Below are 14,317 nucleotides of genomic sequence, written 5' to 3'. Positions count from 1 at the left end.
GGCATAAAAAACAAAACAAAACAAAACAAAACCCAGGGACAATAGCACTATTGTCTTAAGCAGATCCAATTAGTCTACCCTAATGACCGATTCAAACCCCCAAATATTAAATCATTAAAAAAAAAAATTTTCGGGGCAGCTAGGTGGCGCAGTGGATAGAGCACCGGCCCTGGAGTCAGGAGTACCTGAGTTCAAATCCGGCCTCAGACACTTAACACTTACTAGCTGTGTGACCCTGGGCAAGTCACTTAACCCCAATTGCCTCACTAAAAAAAAAAAAAATTTCCAGTAAGAAAAAGGGTTCAGCTTATGTTTGCTCATTCCTTGTATATAGGTGCCAAATCTCCACTGAGGTAACTGATAAATACCAGAAGCCCTCTGGCGCTCTCAGCAGGTAAGGGTGCTCTCTGGCTTTTCTTGTGTGGTGAATCCAATAGCCATGCTGGGTTGGCCTCAGAGCCTCCATCAATTTCAGAAATTGTGGCTAGAAACTCTGAGGGCCAGGTCCCCTGATGGGGAGCTCTAACAATTCTAACAAATTTACTTCAGGAACTCTGCTCGGAATGGTCTCTTCCCTTCCACTGTCTCAAACTTATGGAATGGTTACTTCCATTCCAGGGAGAGCTAGTGTCACCATGAATCATGGCCTACCTCTCTCCTTAGTAGCTTGTTTGATCCTGGACAAGCAGGGGACAACTGCCCTGAGATGAATCTAAGATGTACAATTATCCTGCTGCTTTTCTCCCTAGGTTGTCATGAAGGGTCCTTCTTTGTTCCATCCTTATACCACCACCACCACCACCACAACAACAAAACAGATTATTTTCCCCATAATTCTCTGGGGACCTAGAGAGTTGCTAAGGCATTTTATATTTTTTTCTGAATTGAACTCCAAGTAAAATGAGCATTTCCATATACAAAATATAACAATAACAAAAAAAAAGATGATTGCACATGAGACTGTTTCTAAAGGATTAAGATCCATGGCATAGACAGTAACTAAAAAGAGACCAAGAAGACTTAGGTTCAGATCTTGCTTATGACACACTGGCTGTGTGACACTGAGCAAGCCACTTAACTTCTCTGTTCCAGGCAACTCTCTGATTCTAAATTAAAGAACAGTGGCTAATCTGAATTGGGAGAAAGGGTTTCCCCAGAGAAATAAGAGACTTATACCAACATCAACACCACCACCACTACCAAAATGTGGAAGAGCAAAGAGTAAGTATCATAGCCAATCTTAGCCCCAGAGAAGAAATGAGGAAAATACAGCTAGGTATTGATTAGTGAGAAAAAAGAATGCTCCTGAGGTAGTCACATGTATTCAAATTTCCATGATTCAGATTTATAATTATGTAAAATATGGTGTTTCCAATCCAAAGGAAATATTCAGTGTGAATTTGAATAATGGGATCATTCCAGGGGATTCATTATTTGCACTAATTGGGACCAAGCTATAGACTTTGATCCTTTGGTATGAAGGTGGGAGACTACAGGTATAGTATGCTGACCACACTGTCAGGTTGTGTCACTCGATTTGTGTTTAACTATTTTTCACTGCTACAAGGGAGGGCTCAGGGAATAAGGATTAAACAGAAATGACAATGTCATAAAAAGAAAAGGCATCAATGACACTTGTTACACTTTAAAATGCTTTTAAAGTACAAGAGAAAAGAAGAAAAGGAAGGAAGACAGAAAGAAGAAAATGTCTTCCCTCTTTCCATATTCAAAAACTCCTATAGTCCAGGCTTACTAACTACAATTTAGGTAAGACTAAATAGGCAACTAGAAATAAAAAGAAAAACAGATTTTCCCCCAGTATTTAAACAAAGAAAGGCAGTAACCTTGTCTGTACAAAAACATTTTTTTCAAAAGTCTTTCAGTGAATACAAAATATAGAAATGTCACATTATTAAAAACCTTGCAGTTTGGGTTCAGGCAGGCTATTAGATTAGATAATGAAGCCCAATCTGAACTCTAAGTGGCATAGAAGGTGCTGAGGGAAGAGACAATGCTTACCAGTTATGTTCTCGGTTGCTGTGACAACAGGATTTGAGAAATTAGATTAAAATACAAATGCAGGCAGTTCTCAACATAAGAGGACCCAATTAGCAAAGGGCCATTATCGCTGGATGCCACCTCCACAGTGGAGCCCCCACTCTGGCTGCCACCACCCCAACTCCCACCCGACTTCATGCGGGGGCCCTTGCCCTTTGGGGCATGGGGCAGAGAGAGTCAACTCCTACTGCCAGGGCTGAGAAGGATGGTGCCTTTTCCTGCTTCTCCTGTGAAATTTGGGGAAGATGTGCTCCTGGTATTCCAAGCTGAATAAAACCATTTTCCATAGAAATGGTATTCATTTGCAGGTACACATTGTACTTAAGTTCCCTATCCCATCATTCTATTAGTGTAACATTTAGCTGAATTAAACTCTGAATAGGTACTTTTAGGGGAGAGGGTTAGGGAGGTTGGCCTGGGAAGCTAACCATGGTTTCTATGGGAAATTACAAATAAGTTCTATACAACTAGCTTCAGTGAATTTTTGGCACAAGTTCAAGACTGCCAATAAAAGCCAATGTGCCCAAGATACATTAAATTCCCAGATCATAAAACAAGGATCTAAGGAGACCCCCAAGTTAGAAAAGAAAGTAATTGCAAATAATTTGAAAGCAGTGCTCTGTGAAGCATGCAAATGGGGAAATGCGAGAAGCAAAAATGCCCGGTGAACTGCAAGATTAATCTCCTTGGGTTTCTGATGGACTGATTCTCTTAGCTTCAGTGCTGGCACCTGTACCAAAGACATTTGCCTACTCTAAGCCAGGTACACCTCCTTCAAATGAAGCATGAGGTTCTGCAGCTATGGTTTATGGTGGACTGACTGACTTTTATTAGGTGAGGAAGTGCTACAGACATGAAAGGGTTGGTTGACACTATGATCATTTCTAGTCTGTCCACTTTGAGGTGTGGGGTAATAGACTCTTAATGTATGGTCCCCACTCCACAATGGCCATTCCCGCCTCTACTCCTACAGTCATGTTTCTCTCTCTGGCTCAGATGCCACAACAATGAGGCCATTCTCCCCACCCCTCATATCCATCACAAACACCCCGATCTCACCAAATCATTTCCACTCTCTGAAGCATGAGAGAGGCTTTGGTGTAGTGAAAAAGAATGTGTGCCCTGGAAATGGGCAGACCTGAGTTTGAATCCTACATCTGACACAGAGGAAGCTCTATGACCACACTTAAGTAATTAACACCTGTCTGAATCTCAGTCTTCTCATCTATAAAATGGAGGTGATTTCTGTAGTACCTGATTCACAGAGATATTGTAAGGTTCAAATAGTGAACAGACATAAAATGCTTTCAAAACTTGAAAGTGTGGGGCAGCTAGGTGGCACAGTGGATAAAGTGCCAGCCTTGTATTCAGGAGGACCTGAGTTCAAATCTGGCCTCAGACACTTGATACTTACTAGCTGTGTGACCCTGGACAAGTCACTTAACCCTCATTGCCCTGCCAAAAAAAAATAATTAATTAAAATTTAAAAAACACACATACCAAAACTTGAAAGTGCCATATAAACATTATAGTTATTGAGGTTAGCTTATTGGATAAGAAAATGGCAAACCACTCCAGTATCTTGGCCCAGAAAAGCTCATGGACAAACAGCATTGGCATGCTATGGTCCATGGGGTGACAAAGAATCAGGCATGACTGAACAACAACAATAATAATTAGGGTTCAGCTCATGCCCTACTTGTTACAGGAAGCTTTCCTTTACCTTGACCACCATTCATCTTACTCTTCTCTGAGTCCCTATAGTCTGGGTTCATTATTACACCATTTTATATAGTCTTCTCTTATCTATTACATTCTTCATGGATATAATTCTCAGAATATCATCTTATTGCTCTTTCCTGTGTCTCTCACAGCAATCAGTGCATTGTTAGACACTGAGTGGATGCTGACAAAATCACAGCTATGATTTTAGAGCTGTCCAATGATCTGTTTTACAAAGGTGGAAACTGAGGCCCAGAAGAGAGAGAATGACTTGTCCTCAAACCATAGAGAGCTAAGATCTGAATTCATGAATTCTAACCACACTGCTCTACACCCATTAAGTCCCATTAAGCTTCTAGCTCCCTTCTTACCATACATCCTTGATGGGCATAGAATGCAAAATTATCTTTTTTTTGGGGGGGTGAGGCAATTCGGGGTTAAGTGACTTGCCCAGGGTCACACAGCTAGTAAGTGTCAAGTGTCGGAGGCTGGATTTGAACTCAGGTTCTCCTGAATCCAGGACCTGTGCTCTATGCACTGCGCCACCTAGCTGCCCCAAATGTAAAATTATCTTAATAATAATTGCATTGTATATTAGTCTCATAAAGTGTGTTCACCTACATACTTCATTTGAACCTCACAACAGCCCTATGAAATAAGTATAGTGGTATCAGTACAGAAAATTTAAGGTGATAGAAGTTAAATTAATTCTATTATCCCCTATTTCAGTAGCTTCAGCTAAATAGAATTTGAAAAGTAAATTCACGAAAATAAATATCCAACATTACATGCAATTCAAAAGCTAGAAATATCCTAAATGTCCAATAATAAGGAAATAGTTAAAGAACTCAAGAAATCATGGTCCAGCAGCATGATGAAATACTATGACATTGATTAAAATAGAAATGAATGAGAAATAGAAGGAAATCAGGAAAGAGTTTTGTAATCATGCAAACATCTGAAGAATGGAATATACAGTAAGTGAGCATATGAGAAAAGTGATTGAGAATGAACAAAGAATCCTGATTAGGAGTTAAAGGACCAAAACAAATCTTATAATAGACACATGAGAAGAAGTATTTGAACATGCATCACACTGCAAAGTAAATGGAAAAGAAGGAAGGGCATAAGAATTTATTAAGGACCTACTATGTGACAGGTACTGTGCTAAGAAAGCCCTCTACAAATATATCTCATTGGATCCTCAAAATAACAACCCTGGGAGGTAGGTGCTACTATTATCCTCATTTTACAGATGAGGAAACTGAGGCAGACAGGTTAAATGACTTACTTGGGGTCACCCAGCTGATGAGTGTCTGAGGTCAAATTTGAACTCAAGTCTTCCTGACTCTAGGCCTAGGCCTCCATCCACTGGACCACCTAAATGCCACGATTATATATAAACATTATATTATTGTGTAAGTGATTATATATGAATGTTATGTTATTGTATAAATAATAATCTATAGTATTACATAAATCTATTGCGCAAATAATAATTGATAATATTATGTAAATTATGTTATAACAAATAATATAATAATGCTAGTAATTTTCACTTTATTGGGAATAAAGTAAACGAGTAGTCAAACGGACAGAAATCACAGATCAGAAGACAGATGAAGAAGCAATGTAAGCTCCGTAAAGGTAAGAACCCTTTGCATCCCCATCACCAAGTACACACTAAGTACTTAATACTTGTTGACTGATTAAAAGACCCATAAAATGAAAAGTCAAGTGACAGAAATGTCAACCAAATTTTATTGTCTATATAGGGAGAACTGCCCATCTGCAAAAAGGAGTGTACCAAAGTCCAGACTGGCCCTGCCCAAATTCCAAGCCTTCACTTCTCTACTCTGGACCCTAGGTTTTGCCACAGGTCATTTTCCCAATGGAGCCTCTTCCCAGAGTTCAAGGGTTAGACTTCTGCATATTTTGGGTGAATGGCAAAGGGTCATCTAGTTCAATAAACAAATCATTTCTTATAGCTAAATTAGAGTGAGAACTGGTGGCAGGACCACAGTGAAGAAGGCTTTACATCATTTACACTGAAGATAAATCAATGCCTTAATCAGAGGGGCTTGGGTGGCTTGGGTGGCAGGATAGAAGGTATTTTTAGAACAGTCACTTTAGAACTATGCTCTCTCTTGCCTGGCTGCTTTGGCTCAGTGGGCAGATTTTAAAATAGAACCCAGTGACTTTAATTAGTTTTCAATTAGGCCCAAACGTTTGGTAAGCTAGAAGAGTTTATTTTAGAAAAAAAAACCACAAGAATAATAACATAGAGGTTTGTTGTTTTGTTTTGTTTTGTCTTGTTTTGTTTTTCCAGGCCCCACAACTTTAATTACGATCCCAAAGACCTAGGGTATGCTTACTGTGCCAATTAAATCAGCATGGTGGTGGTAAAGCGGATACTCCTTGATAACCTCAAGATATGATAATGCTTTTGCCTCAAGACCATTTCCCAAGTAATTTGAAAAGCCGATAACTTATACTGGTGACTTGAACATAATCAGAAGCACTTTAAACCACCAGGAACATGCACTAGGATCCAGAGAACAGTTCTCGAGGGCGCCTTCTGACATCCATCCAATAAGTTGGCAAAGCAATTGAACAATAGGGCTTACCTGAACTCCAGGAAAGGGGAAGAAGGTTCAAGACATGTGGTATTATCTCCCAATGTAAGCTGTGAACCCAGAAAGGAAAGGAACTTGAAAGAGGGGACCATGGATCAATCTCTCATTGGATGCAGATAAGCAACTGTTTCAAGGCCTGTGATTCAACTCCAAATAGGAATTAAAATCATCAGTTCAATGACAGCAGGGAAACTCTGCCCAAACACTATTTCAGCACATATTTTAAACAACTATTATTTGAAAACACTGTTAGGAAGTTAGGAAACTTTCTCTGCCAATGCACATCAGCACCTCTTCTGCAATGTCCAGTGTGTCCCAAAAGTCTTAGCACAATAAAACTGCACTAAGACTTTAAGGACAGCCTGTATACTCTTTTGTTTGTTTGTTTTTTGTGGGGCAATGAGGGTTAAGTGACTTGCCCAGGGTCACACAACTAGTAAGTGTCAAGCGTCTGAGGCCAGATTTAAACTCAGGTCCTCCTGAATCCAGGGCCGGTGCTTTATCCACTGCACTACCTAGCTGCCTCCCAATCTGTATACTCTTAGAGAGCTGCCGAAACTATTAAGAGGTTAAGTGACTTGCCCAGAATCCCACAGCCAGTGTGTGTCAAAGGTGAAACACGAATCCAAGTCTTCTTGGCTTCAAGGTCAACACACAATCCATTATGCCACACTGCTTCTTATCTAGGGAACATTTAAAAAAATATTAAATAAGACACTGATTCTAATAGAGTTCACAAACTACTAAAAGGATATAGCACATACACAAATAACAATATTACCAAAAAGAATCAGAGAACAACTGAAGGCCATTCAAAACCATCAAGGCCACTGCCTATCATCTTGGTTAAGCAGCTTAAACTACCCCCCTGGCCAAATGACAGTTGGAATTACTGCCTCTGTCCCCCTTTCAAAGTCAACAGCACAACAGAATTCTCCAATCCTGTCTCACAAATACATTCAAATGGGGCTCAGTTGTATTGGTTTTCTTTTCTTTTTTTTTTAAGTGGGGCAATTGGGGTTAAGTGACTTGCCCAGAGTCACACAGCTAGTAAGTGTTAAGTGTCTGAGGCCAGATTTGAACTCAGATACTCCTGACTCCAGGGCTGGTGCTCTATCCACTGCGCCACCTAGCTGCCCCACTGGTTTTCTTTATGATAAACCAGAGGTAACTGGGCAATTGCCCTAGGAATGGCTTTCCCTTCATACACCTCAGAACCCAAAATGGTCATTTGTAGACAAGCTTACCTCTATATAAATGGCCCATAGATACTGTCCTTAATTTATATGGATCTTATCTGTTTGAGTGTGTAACTGATGCATGGCCTATTCAGGCTATTTATTCAAAACATAAAATAAAAAATAAAATGGTACCCAGTCTTGCATTTACATTCTATCAGGGGAAACACCATGTATACAGATAAGTAAATATGAAATATGTGAAAATTGAATGCAATTTAATAGGAAAAAGGTACTATGAGTGGAGTAAATGCTAGGTATTGGGGAAAGGTGAGTCAGAAAAAGCCTCAAGTGGCAGGTGATACTTGAGCTAAACTTTGAAGGAATCTAGACATTCTAAGAGGCAGCACTAAAGAGGGAGTAAGTGTGTTCCAGGTACACTAAGCTACAGAAGAAGCAGATGAACTGCCAAACTATTTAGCCAGTTTGGTTGGAACGTTTAATGGGTAAAGTAAAGTAATATTTGATAAATCTGGAAAGGCTGAATACAGTCAGTCACTGAAGAACTTTAAGTGACAAAGGAGAGTATTTTATACTAGAGGCTATATAGAATGATTGGAACTTTTTGAGCAGGGGAATGATGTGATCAGATCCGTGCTTCTGAATCAACATATATACAACTCAACTCTTTTTCTTGCCCCAAAAGCCATCCCTCTTTCTATCACGGGCACTGCAATCCTAACTCCTCATCTAGATCTGAATCTTTGAAATCATCCTTGATGCTGCCTTCTCTTTGAGTTTCTACATCTGATTCGTCTCTTAATTCTAATCCTAAACATCTCTCAAATTCATTCCTTCTCTCCATTCATGTGTCTCCCTCCTACCCTACCCCCACCCCAGGTCCAGCTCTCATCATCTCACCTCGAGTATTACAGTAACCTTCTAATTGGTCTCTCTGTCACTAGTCCCCTCCCACTCTTATTCTTGGGGTACACAATGCCTCTGCCTCTCTGTCCACCTTGACGATAACGACTATGTGTCACCCATTGGGGTTAGATAGCCAAAACAATACCTGTTCCAAGGACATTTTTTTTTTGCAGGCAATGGGGGTTAAGTGACTGCCCAGGGTCACACAGCTAGTAAGTGTCAAGTGTCTGGGGCCGAATTTGAACTCAGGCCCTCCTGAATCCAGAGCCGGTGCTTAACCACTGCGCCACCTAGCTGCCCCCCAAGGACATTTTAATGGGAGAAATGTGTATACATGTAAGTAAATACAAACTAGATACAATAGATCAAATCTGTTCACCTGGCTTAGGGCCAAGAGAGCCTTTATTCAGAGAAATATTCCTGCTTTTCCTTGTGAGATAAGATTAGTTTGCCCAACTAACTTGGATTGACAACTACTACCAATTGGCTTTTTGCCAAAGTCTATTCCATGTGGATTACTTACCATCAAGAGCTCTAGTGGCAGCTAGGTGGCAAAGTAGGTAGAAGGCTAGATAAGGACTCAGGAAAAAAAATCAAATCAGGCCTCAGGCATTTATTAGCTGTGTGAGCCTGGGCAAGCCACTTAACCTCTTATGCCTCAGTTTCCTCAACTGCAAAATGGAGATAATAATTACAACTACCTCAAAAACTTGTGCTTAGCATTTTATAAATAGTATCTTGTTTTTTCCTCACAACAAGTTCTATCAGAGATTTAATGTCTATAAAATAAGGGATTCACATTAGATGATCTCTAAGGGTCTCTCTGTATCATTCTATGTTTCAATATTTCACAAATTTCCTGCTACATCTGTATTTCTTCCTTCTGAAATTGCAAATCAAGCACTAAGCAAAAACTACAAAGGATATGTGGGAACCTGGGAAGATAATACAAAATGAAAATGAAATGACCCAGTGCCTCAATACAGGGACAAGGAAGCACACCTACTCTGGACCCTGGTTGGTAGCATCTCTCTCATGGAGAAGCACAAAGACAAGGGGAAAGAGATTTGCCCAGTGTGAGCAAAGGGATCAGAATGTTTCCATCCAAGGGCCCAGGAGAGGCAGGGAGGTGCAAAATCAGCAGTGAAACCACATCATCAGGTTTTTGTCTGGAGGCTGCTGTGACTTGATGGTTTCAGCAGGCAATTGAGGAATTCTGTGAGAAGTGGTTTTGCAATACCCAGCATTCAAGAGTTTAAACCAGCTTCTGTGGTTTTCGAGTTTAATTCTGGCTACTTCGACTCTTGCATTTTTAATGGTTTTTCCGATTTGAAAAGTAAAGTTTCTGATGATATTCATCTCATCACTTGTTCTCTAAACTGCAAACAGAACTTTCTAATTCTAAAACTATTTATTAGTCATTTCTTTTAATTCTCTTTCCAAAAAATAAACATGATTATTCAGCTTAGCAAATTATCTATCCGTTTGGAAATATAGAGCTAAAAGGAGGCAAATCAAGGAAACTTAGCTTGAAAAAAGCTAAAAGAAATAAATAAAAGAAAAAAGAAATAATTAAAAAGTTAAAAAAACAAATAAAAGTGACTTGCTTAGGGTCACACAGATAATGAGGGTCAGAGGCTGGATTCATCTAGATCATCTTGACCACAATAACTCTGATAACTTGAAAAAGTACTCTTTAAAAGGGGTTTCTCAACATTTAGAGAAGTGCCTGGCATGCAGGAGGTGTTCACTAAATGCTCGTTGACTTGATAAGCATGATATTAAGGCACTCACATAACTGCTTCTTCTTCTTGCTCGACTCCCCCACATCCCCACCCAGGGTAAGAGAGTACCCAAGGAACTTAGATGATCACAAACTGCAGGGCCTTTCGCGCCAACTCAGGCCAATTCTCTTAGCAGACATAGCAGAAACAGCAAAATGAATCAGTTGGCTGGAGTTAAGATGAAGAAGAGATTCTAGACTCACCCTCAGCAGGAAAAATGAGATGGCACCAACTGACCATGGAAACATACTGAAAACACTGCATAAGTAAAAGCATATGTGAAAGATGAAGAATGCTATTTTGCTCTGGTCTAAAAAGCTCTTTTCAGACTCCTGGAAAAAGCCCCTTGGAAAAGTGAGTGATATACATGGAGAACAGAAAGGCCTTTCAGAAGGAAAAGGATTAAGGCTAGTAAGCATGACTTAGAACAAAGAATAATGTTTGCTCATCTGGTCAAGACATCCACCTGAAGTGACTGGGCTATTGCTACACCTAAGGATGGTCTTCTTTAACCCCTTACGGGATTAGATTAAGAGCCCATACAAGGGCAGTGAGCCCTATTCCATTCTAATGAAAGCACTCTTTTCTATTACTCACAACTGTTCTCCAGGAAGAAGAAATTATTGATACTGAGGTTCAAATGAAGAAGCAGTGAAGTGGATAAGGTACTAGAAGTGGCATCAGAAGAGCTGAGTTCAAATTCTGTCTCATATATTTGCTTGACTCTGAATTTGGACAAGTTATTTAATATCCTCAGCCTCAGTTTCTTTATCTGTAAAAATGGAGATAATGATAGCACCTACCTTAGAGGACTGTTGTGAGGAAATCTTAAAATGTTATATAAATGTTAGCCATGTTTATTATTACCATTATCATTAGTAGCATCTAGGTGGCACAGTGGATAGAGCATTGGCCCTGAAGTTGGGAGGACCTGAGTTCAAATCTCACCTCAGACACTTACTAGCTATGTGACCTTGGACAAGTCACTGGATTACGATCACCTCAAACATCTGGAGTCATCTCCAGTCTTCCTGATGTATATCTTGCCACTGGACCCATATGGCTCTGGAGGAGAGTGAGGCTGGTGAGCTTGCACAGCTCTCCCTCACTTAAATCCAATTCACTGCAAGTCATGACATCACCTTGATGTCATGACCCTCTTTGAGAATGAAGGACAAACAAGAACAAAAACCATTATTATTACTCCTACTTTTCCTCCTCCTCCTCCTCCCCCTCCTCTCTGGAAGGAGTCCCATTGGTTCCTTGACTGCTGATAGAGGAAAAAATGGGACTGGGTACTCAACTATTCTATAATGTTAACTCCAAACTGTTCTCGTTTGTTCTCTCTCTCTCTCTGTCTCTCTCTGTGTCTCTCTGTCTCTGTCTCTGTCTCTCTGTCTCTGTCTGTCTGTCTGTCTCTCTCCCTCCCTCCCTCTCCTCCCCCTCTCTCTGATAGAAATGGCTTTGAGATAGATTAATTCTACTTCTCCACACTGATTGGTGTTCTCACTTGATTAATATAGTTACTTTAAGTGGGATAATAGATACACTCAATTTGCTCCCACTATTCTAGTATTTTTTCTCTTTCTTGCCCAGCAGATATAGTTGGATTTCCTTCAGTTAATTGCACATGTGATGTGACTCCAGTCTATATAACAGTGGGTCTACACATGGTCACTGCTTAATAAATGTTTATTGCACTGAACAGAATTGAGCAGCAATTAGGAAATTGGAAAGTCTATCCTGAAGCTTTCTCTCTGTCACTGTTAGTAGTTAAATGTGACTAGTTTGATGTACTCAAAAACTAAGGTGTTGGTGAGCATATGTACTGTGTACATGGGGCCTCACCTTAGGAATCCTGACCTACCAACTTTGTGGTGCCTGGGATGTTAAGACGGCGTGCTGAGTACAGTGAGGCCTTGCTCCACTGTCCCATGGGTTTGCCCCATACGTCAGCTATCCCATCTGCTTTGATTTAGTAAAGGCACTCAATTGGAAAGAGCAAAGTGGGTGGGTGAAGGTTCGCGGATGCTGCTTGACTTCCTTCTAGCTCACTTACCCAAGAGAGTCACTAGTTCTTTAAAGTATAGATGAAAAGGTTAGAATATGAATTTCTCATGCGTTAGGAGACAAGGCAAGCATAGCCAGATGCAAAGATAGCAGCTGTTTTATTCCCGAATACTCTGTACAGAAGAAAAGAGAAGCATTCAAACTCCAATGGCCCCATTACTCCATATCACGAAGAGCAGTATTTTGTTTTAGGAAGCCTTATATTATTGCTGAATGTTAGTCTTGTCTCCCCTGCCAGACTGTGAGCTCTCCCAGAGCAGGGATTGGTCCTAATACAATCTACTTCCATTTTTTCACCCAAGAAGCAAAGCTTCTCTAAAACCAAAAGAATCTCTAAGGTCATTTAGTCAAACCTATAGGAATCCCCTCTACAACATTCTTAGCTGATGGTCATCCAGCCTCCATGTAATCACCTCTAGTGACATCTATTTTTTAACCCCTTGAGGCTAGCAAGTTCACCCTTTTGTAAAATGTTAAAATCAGTCTCATAGTTCCACACTTTGTGTACAAGAAGGAAAAAAAAACTTTTTTCCCTGTATGATAACTCTTCAAGCATGGGAGACAACTATCAAGGTCAGCTCCACCCCAACATGAGCCTTCTCCTCTCTGTCAACTAATCCTACACCCCCAGCTCCCTTCAAGTAATCTTTGAATGATGCAGTTTCTAGTTCCCTCTTCTCTGGGTCACCCTTCCCTAGACAGTGCAACTTATAAAGCAATGGAGGGCTCAATATATACAAGGACTATTACTTCCTCTCCTTTGAAGACTGTGATTCTACTAATCCAACTAAAGGTTACATGTGGTTGGTTCTTTGGACTGTGACACCACATACGGGGTTCAGATGGGGCTTTTGCTCCTTCCAATACCAATTTTTCCAGTAGCCTCCCTTTCTGCAGAACTAATGCACCCTGCTTCATTCACTTGGATTCCACTTTCTGGAAACATACACCATAAAGAAAGATGGTGAGCCCAAGTCTACCTTGCTTAAGAAACTTTTTTTCTTTTTTAGAGAAAACAGAATAACATGATAAACAAAAGAAGCAGAACAACATAAACAGGAGTAGAAAGGGAATATTTAAACTACTTAAAAGAACTAGTTTCACATTGGTTCAAGCACAAGAAAAATGCCCATATACACAAAAACAAGCAATCTACCTATTATAAACCATGTTTCCTTTTTTCATTAAACTAAGTGCCCTCGGGATCTTCCTAGTAATATTTTGCTACTCTAATTCTATTTACTAACCTGTATATCTGCTGCATCCCCTCTAGCAGAATGGAAACTTGGCAAGAGCGCAGACTTTGTATTTTATTTTTGTCTCTGAATTTTATTTGTATTTATTTTATCGTATTTTGTCTGTGTATCCTTTATACATAACAGGTACTTAAGAAATGTTTACTTGCTGCTGGTTGAATTCAAGTCTCCTCCCTTCCCACCCCCTCCTTACCTGTGTATAAAATAATTTTACAATTGCCCATCTACCTCCCCCTCTGATGACTTTTTACCTTTTGAAAATTTGAAAGTCATTAATTTGATATCCTCATTTTTATAGCTTTTTAGGATTGACCGTTAACTCCAATGGAGGTAATGAGTTTATGATTTACAAAGTGCTTTCTTCATAATATCCCAGGAATTAGAGGTAGCTTCAGTATTATTATTTATAACAATCTGTTAAGTGGAGTTAACTATAAACCTGAAAGAACTATAGAAATAGAGATGGTCAAATTAATGACTTTCAAATTTTCATAATGTAAAAAATCATGTGTCAGGGAGGCAGGTAAACGGGCAGTTGTAAAAAGTCAGGTGAGAGAAGATGGCAGAGAGTAGCCAGAAAATCAGGTGAGCTCTCCTTCTGTTCCCTCAAAAAGAACATTAAATAAAGCCTCTAGATGGATTCTGAAACTACAGAACCTGCAAAGAAAGAGACAGACACAGTCTTT

At 39.9% G+C, this 14,317-nt stretch overlaps 1 long non-coding RNA gene across 1 annotated transcript in view; it reads right to left on the bottom strand.

Moving 5' to 3' along the window:
* Nucleotides 1-7,039: 7,039 nt before the first annotated feature.
* LOC122733369 overlaps nucleotides 7,040-14,317 on the bottom strand; it is a 31,921-nt gene continuing 24,643 nt past the window's right edge. Inside the window, exon 5 of the long non-coding RNA XR_006353827.1 lies at nucleotides 7,040-7,099. This is a non-coding gene — a long non-coding RNA (uncharacterized LOC122733369). The remainder of the gene's footprint in view (nucleotides 7,100-14,317) is intronic.

The sequence above is a fragment of the Dromiciops gliroides genome, chromosome X, assembly GCF_019393635.1.
Source record: "Dromiciops gliroides isolate mDroGli1 chromosome X, mDroGli1.pri, whole genome shotgun sequence".
NCBI lineage: Eukaryota > Metazoa > Chordata > Mammalia > Microbiotheria > Microbiotheriidae > Dromiciops > Dromiciops gliroides.
This window is presented reverse-complemented; position numbering and strand designations above follow the sequence as displayed.